The 7,593-nt window shown below is 39.8% G+C and overlaps 1 pseudogene across 1 annotated transcript; it reads left to right on the forward strand.

The window, feature by feature from the left end:
- Positions 1-2,041: 2,041 nt before the first annotated feature.
- Positions 2,042-5,381, forward strand: LOC146459514 (putative skeletal organic matrix protein 2; annotated as a pseudogene). Its single transcript, XR_014857914.1, has 3 exons — positions 2,042-2,151; positions 3,778-3,988; positions 4,716-5,381. The product of XR_014857914.1 is annotated as a putative skeletal organic matrix protein 2 (transcript).
- The last annotated feature ends 2,212 nt before the right edge of the window (positions 5,382-7,593 follow it).

Consider the following 7,593-nt stretch of genomic DNA (forward strand, 5'->3'; position numbering starts at 1 on the left):
ATAGCCTATGAGAAATATAAAGCGTTTGATCGTGGTTTCGCTTCCAAAACTACAAGGCAAGGTAGGATCCTTGCGAAACCACGAGGAACGGTACCGTTCCTCATGGTTTCGCAAGGATCTTACCTTGCCTTGTAGTTTTGGAAGCGAAACCACGAGGAACGGTACGAAATGGTACCGTTCCTCGTAGTTTCGCAAGGATCTTACCTTGCCTTGTAGTTTTGGAAGCGAAACCACGAGGAACGGTACGAAACGCGCGCGCTGGGCATGATGGACAGTATTGGGACGTCAAGATGCTATTGTGACGTTTCAAGATGGAAACGGAATACGACCTCTTTTCTCGATTTCTCGCGCTTAGGAACATGCACAACGACTCGCTTAGGGAGCGTCTCCAGTAATCACAGAGTCATCCATTTAACAAGCGTCGTTAATTTAAGTTCTTATAATTTCTCTAAAGCAAAGAAATAATGCGTTTTATTGAGGTTACACCAGATGGCTTCTGGTTCATGGTCAATCACTTTATTTCTCATAGGCTGCCTGCCCTTATTAGCCATCAAACATTTTCGCTTCACGTCTAACAATCGGTCAAAATGCATCACGTGATTCAATATACTCCTAATATAGGAAAGCCGCACAAAAAAACCCGGCAAAACGTCTGGCTTCTTAGCTCGACCTTATACTACTTTCCAAAGTTACCTTCTTTAATGTCGAGAAGTAAAATTAGGAACTGACTACATAATAATAAACAATAATTTCACACAATCCTCTGGCGCATAACTTGATAGCCATGTTCATGGGTATGGACCGCGATGAGGTCATGTGCTACTTTGTGTTGTAAAATAATTGTTAAGTATTCTGGACTCACAGTGGTAGTTTCTGGCTGGTGCGAGATCAGTCTAAGTCATTTCGCACCACACCAAAGCGGGATCGAAATGGGAGTTCTGACTGGTACGGGATTCGAGTCATTCGAACCAAATCAAAGCGGGGTCATGATGTGGATTCTGGCGGGAATGAACTCGATTCACTTCGCACTATACCAAGGGACGATCGAAATTTGCCTTCTGAGAAGCAGGGATGGCAAAACGGAACAAAAATTCATAAGGGCCACAATTGATACTTATTTTTATTTACGATGTTCCGATATACTGTAATGCATTGTAAAGTTTTTTATAAATATTGTTTTCTTATTTATTTATATTTGAAAAATGCGAGGTTACCTCCCCCCCCCCCCCCTCCCCCCTCCTTCCCACTACAGAGGGACCGTCATGGGGTTTTTGGCCTGTTTGGTTAAAAATGCGAAACAAGACCTTCACATAGCTACAAAACAATTTTAGAACAACGAGAGGAAAGAGATCAACTCAATCCTTGAAAAGTGTCCGTATTATAGAGGTGTCCGTTTTAGAGAGGTAGGCTTTATATGGATTTCTGTCTCTCAGGGACCAAGTGAACTGTCCGTAATAGAGAGGTGTCCGTATTAAAGAGGTGTCCGTAAGGAGAGGTTCCACTGTATTAATTTCACAAATTCATTTCACACACAAAGAAGGTGTCACAACAATTTAATTTGTAGTATAAACATTACAAGTGTCACAGACAACTGGAAAAAAAAAAAATAGAAAAATGTGGCTATTATAATTATGTTAAACTGTAACACGGCCGATGGACTACAAATTAAAATCTACACCTTCGGTAAATTGAGAAAAAATAAAAAAACAATTAATTAAAGCAAAATGTTTTGAGAATCAACCATGCACACAAAATCACATACTACTGATCTTATTAAAGGTGATGAAGCATGCAAAAATTTAGCTGTCAAATAATTTGAAGTCATTTTTATGAGAGCGGTATTAACCACTGGATGTTTTCACTAATTAGCGTAAAATTTTAAACTATTTGTGGTAACATGTTGACAACACGGTTGACATAAAAAGCAATTGTTTAATTGTTATCCTGGAGCCAACAGCATGTCGTTTAAATTTATCTGATTTATGGATATTTATGACTTTGTTTTAGGCTGTTCCGATGCTATCTCGTGCGACAAGTTTGCAGGTGTTAACAACAAGTTTTTTTTTGAGTTTTCGTGCAGGAGACAAGTCATTATGAAGCTGTTTATTCCACTTGTGGTTGTGTTTGTTTGCAAAATTGCAGTAGTGCAAGGTGAGTATAGTTTCGTTGCATGGATTTTACGGATTTATTCGGCGAATTATGCAAAAACCAAAGTTGGTTTCATGCACGCTGTGTATTGTGTACGTAATTAACGGGCACGATTTGATATTAGGCTTGGCGCAAAATTGAATAAACCCAACAAAATTGCGTCCTTAACTTGAGCAGAATGGAGGTATTAATTACAGATGGCAGAAATCAGCCACGTGAACGAAAAACTCAACCAATACTTAGAACTCGGCTCCAAGATACTCTTGTTTGATTGTGAAAGTTCTTGGTTCACCGGAAGATCGAGACAAATTGATAACCACATTTATGTTACTACACTAATGATTTGTATTTATTTGGAAGAGGAATAAAAAGGGTCATGGTTATTTTCGACTTTTCTTGCTCCCACTCTAGTAATGCAAAAAATGAAAGCGTTCATTAGTTGTGGATTTTTTAAAACCTCTACAATAGTCAAGGGCACTTCAAAGTCGGGAACGCGTGGCAGATGAATTTAGGAATTTTAGGAATATCCCAAAGTAAAGGATATTTTTTTAAATCAGATTTATAACAAATACGTTTTGCGTATGACGCCGGTTATGTTTTTTCAACCTTTTTGTGGAACAGGTTATAGATGAATAGTACAGAGCGTAAAATTTTCTGGCAAAACCGCGCGCTTTTTTCAAACGGTTCTAACGATCAAGCATTAATTAGCTTTTCAAACATTTTTAAGCGACGACGTAACACGAAAGACAGTAAGGAGGGCCCTAACCTAATTAAATCTTTTTGTTCAAAAACAGTTGGGGACGAATGAATACTAGAGAAATGGGTGCCCTCATTCAAACGTGTTAGATTCTTCAGCTAAAGAAAAAGCCTCCACAGTGCCAAGAGCTAATTCAATTACTGTTGTCCGACGAGAGCTTCAAACCCTATGCGACAAGACCCCAGTGTAATATGGGATTTCTGTGAATAAATTCACCCAAATAAGTGTCATCTTGCCTGTCGTATAATAGAAAGCCGTATGTGGATCACTTTTTAAGGCTTGAAAATATGAAAAAACTGAAAACTGATTTTTGCAAGGTTTTCGTTTAAAGTTATAATCCTTGATCGCACTGATATTTTTAACCACGAAACAAAACAGCAACAACAACAACAACAACAAACAACTGTTGTTCTCGACTACCAGGTGGGTGTTTGTCCAAAAAACGACAACAGGGAGCTTAAGCAACGACGACGGCGACGACAACGACAACGCCACAAAACAATAGGTTTAATGAGCAAAAACAATCGCTCTGCACGTGCGTTTTACATTTTGGTACATTTCTGGAAAATAACAACGTGAAATGACCAAATTCTAGGTTTTTTGGGGAACGTGAGCACACGACGGTGAATTTTTCATTTTCTGTCTAAACTTGAACGCTACTCGTACCAATTTGGTTCGTGGATAGTTCGCCGTTTCTCTATAATTAAGTTGAGCGAGTTGAAATAATCGCGAAGTAGCACAAATGAAATAAATTTAAGTTATATTTTCAGGTGACGTTTTCGTTGCCGTTGCCGTCGTCGCTGCTTAAGCTCCCTAACAAAATTGGACGGGACCTCAAGTTATTGCAGCTTGTTTACTTATTAATCCTGTAGCTAACCCAACTACGTGCAACTCCTGTTTGGCTGATGCCGGCAATGGTGATGACATTGCAATGTGTAACTCTATGCAAGTACCATTTGCCTGTTCAAACAAGACCTTCCCCAACGTTGGATCAACTCATTGTTACACGGCAGCAGGATGGTACAGCTAGCGAAAATGACATGTGGATGACTGGCGTTGTGCGGGGCTGTATGAACTGCTCAGGTCAATTGAAATAAGCGCACCCCACTTTGCTGGGAGGCGAGTGTTCCCGCCACTGCATTCAATCTGAATATGTGGAGATCGAGTATTGTGGCTTTTAAGTATTGTTTGTTCCCGATGAAAATGTCATGAAACTGAATTAACTGTTGAAACAGCACGAGGCCCTGTAAGTCATGAAATACGGAAGAAGTTCGCTCAATACTAAGGGAGAAAACGTAAGATCACTTGAGTGCTTGGGGGTGGGGGGGATATTTATTTTTTCATCTGGGTAGAGGGTTTATCCCTATTTTTCACTATTTCTCAACTCCCTCCTGCTAATTATATCACAGTTCCTTAATTATTCTGGATTCTTCGTTTGTTCCGTATCAACGCCGCGAGCCGCCATCCAACACTCTACTTGCTTTTCGGCTTGTCGTATACCTGTACTATAAACTAGAGGGAAGTACAGTGACCCAGTCCCAGCTTTAAACCAAAAGCTGCTGAGCTCATAAAGACATATATCCGATATATGTCTTTATGAACTTAGTATAGGCTATACAGGGGCCATTTCTAACCCCAGGGCTCTTACTTTCTGCGCGTGACTGTAGCCGAAAGGCTCAGGGATCGAGAATGTGTAATTGGTATATCGAGCGCTCACGTGTGCAGCTAGTGGGTGACCTGAATTGTACGCAACTTATTCCACTACGCTTTACAAATCATACTTACTACTTATCTTTTTCTCTGATCGTAGATATGGCAGCTGCTATTGAAAAGTTGAAAATGGACTTCGCCACTTCAAGAAACTGGACCATATCGGACGCTTTTAAAATTGAGTGCTGTGATACAAACAATTGCAACAACCAGAATGTGACAGCGCCGCCGCCTCCAAAGCTTGTCGTGATGTCTTCCACCGCGCCTAGTCCTACCATGGCTCCGACAGGCCCTCCCCACCCTACAGCCAACGCCAACCGCCTCTTCCCTATCAGTGAAATACTTGCATTTGCAATGGTCATCATAGACGTGTTTTTGTGGTAGTGAGATCTAGAGTTGTAGCTTAAGAGAGTTAACTTTTGTGGGTGCCTTAATTCAAAGTCTTAATTGCAATTGACTGATAAATAGATATTGACAGAAACACTTTTCGCAAACTCTCATTTCTTTGAACCTGGAATTTTATGTCTGTAATGGTTCTAGTAAAACTGCAGAGTTAAAGCGCAGGGTTAAAGCGTGGTTTCTCCTCTAAATCAAGGTTTGGAAATAAACAAGCTTTAGTGGAAAGTCAAGGTTGGCGTTTGCTTCGGTTACACAGCGATTTGATATATAGTCACCTGTCAAACGTAATTTTGCACGTCAAAATCGCTTCGATTTCGCCATTATGCTGCTTTTATTATACTTTTCTTTTGCGAACTTTCTAAAATGACTGCTCCCTCTGTGTAAATGTATGGCTACGTAATATGAACGCTCATATCAGTGTTCTTTTAATGGTCATTTGATTACTTTTTATTCAATTTTGGCCGCCATTAGGCAATTATGACGTAATTATCACGCAATATGACGTAATCACTGCTCGTTGTGAACATCAAAGGATACATAAACATGCTTTTTATGCTCTAGAAGATGACAAAAACCCGGTCTAGATAGGGTTAAGAATAACAAGGCTAATAATCGCATTTCTGGGTGGCTTCTTTATCCGGTTGCAGAGAGATTTTAGCTCAATCGTGAGTTAGCATGCTAAATCGCGCTGTAATTACATCTACAGTGTGACCACAGCCAAATGTATCATTCTTAAAACTTTATTAACATTTTTATTTCACTTAAATTGTCAAATAAATGTTGAAACTTAAGGGGCCGGATGAAGTATGATCTTTACATTGAGGACTCCACGTATATGGTTCAGTGGACGTTTTTTCCAAGTTCTCTCCTTTTTGAATGTATTAACTGCAAACGTCTTCGAGGTTAGCTTGTATAAAAGATTAAATATGAGCAATCAAAAAAGATGTAAAACTAAAAAGCAAGAGCTACTTGTCGAGCGACTCCGTTCGCGACTCGAAAGCGTGCGCATACGCGTATATAGTTGAAGAAACTATAATTATTTACCACAATTTAGGGGGTACAAACGTAACTACTATTAGTGTTTTTATAGCAAGTTTCTATTCACCATATCTTGGAAACCCTAACTTCTAATGATGTTTTTTAGACCATATTTTCTATTTCAAAGGTTTTCAAGATATTATCGAGTCACAAACATATTTGGTAAGTCACGTGATCAGACAGGAAAAGGCCTAAAACTCCAACGACGTACATTTATGAAAATGGAAAACAGTTTCGCCGAGTTGCAAAACGTAACGCATTGATGTAAATACACAGATGACAGAAGCTATTCTATTATTTACGTCAGGTAAAAAGAAGGCTGAGATATCTCCTCATTGTGGAAAAAATCGGAACTCTGCCTCTTATTTTGTCTCCGAGATTAGGGAGGGAGTTTTAAGGAAGAGAAAACATACCCAATGCTTTCATACCGTTGAGAGTCACTGCCGATATTAGAGATAAAGGGTTTTAATTTAGAAGCTGCTCCGGCGACGACGACCAGAACGTAACAAAACAATAGAATTTAATAAGCAAGAAGCAAAAGCCCTACTTGTGCGTTACAAATTTTGGTACATCCCTTCGCTGTCCTCGGGCAAACAAGCAACGTGAAATGACTAAATTCAAAGTTTTGACGAGAACGTGCTGAGCACATGACGGTAAATTTTTCATTTTCTGTCTCAACTTGGACGCCGTTCCTACCTGTACGGTTACTGGATATTTCGGCCACATTAACCAAGTCGAACGAATTGGAATGATCGCGAAGTAGTACCGAGTAACGCGGACTTATATTTTCAAGTGAAGTTTTCGTTGGCGTTGCCGCCGTGGTTTTTTAAAGCCCCTACTTTAAGAACCACGACGACAACGCTAACTGAAACGTCACCACAAAACATGAATTCACAGACTTGCACTACCTTGCGTTTATTCCAGCCAGCCTAACTTGTAATATGTAAACAAACTTTCGAGGAGCTGAATTGGCGGGGACAGCGTTCGAGTTAAGAAAGTGAATAGAAAAAAAATACGGTCTTGTGCCACCTTGTACAAAAATTTTGAATTTGGTCATTTCATGTTGTGGTTTTGCAGGAGACGGTTAAGAAATGTACCAAAATTTATAACGCACGTGCCATTGGTTTGACTGGGGTGGGGTGTGTTGGGGCAGTTTTGCCCGCGCCGACTTTGAACGCTACCTTATCACTTTTTAATATTTGCGCAACTCCCCACACGAAACTTCGTGATTTTTTCATAAGAAACAATTGCGAATGGTAGGATTTTGGTGGTTTTCTGAGGTTTCGGAAAAATCAAGAAATCCAAGATTACCGATATTATAACATCATATGACGTCATCACTCCCCGTTGCGGATCTCAGAGGAATCATCTTTTTTCGTACTATCTATTTTCCAATTTTAATTATCAGCGCTTTTACGTTTTCGAAGTTTTGAGGTTGGTGGGGGGGGGGGGGGGTCAGGGGTCAGAATCCACCCCCCGGCTCCAGAAGACAAAGTAAATAAATGAATAAATAAATAAATAAATAAACAAACAAACAAATA

Source organism: Pavona decussata, unplaced genomic scaffold (assembly GCF_977016875.1).
Source record: "Pavona decussata unplaced genomic scaffold, jaPavDecu1.1 SCAFFOLD_219, whole genome shotgun sequence".
NCBI lineage: Eukaryota > Metazoa > Cnidaria > Anthozoa > Scleractinia > Agariciidae > Pavona > Pavona decussata.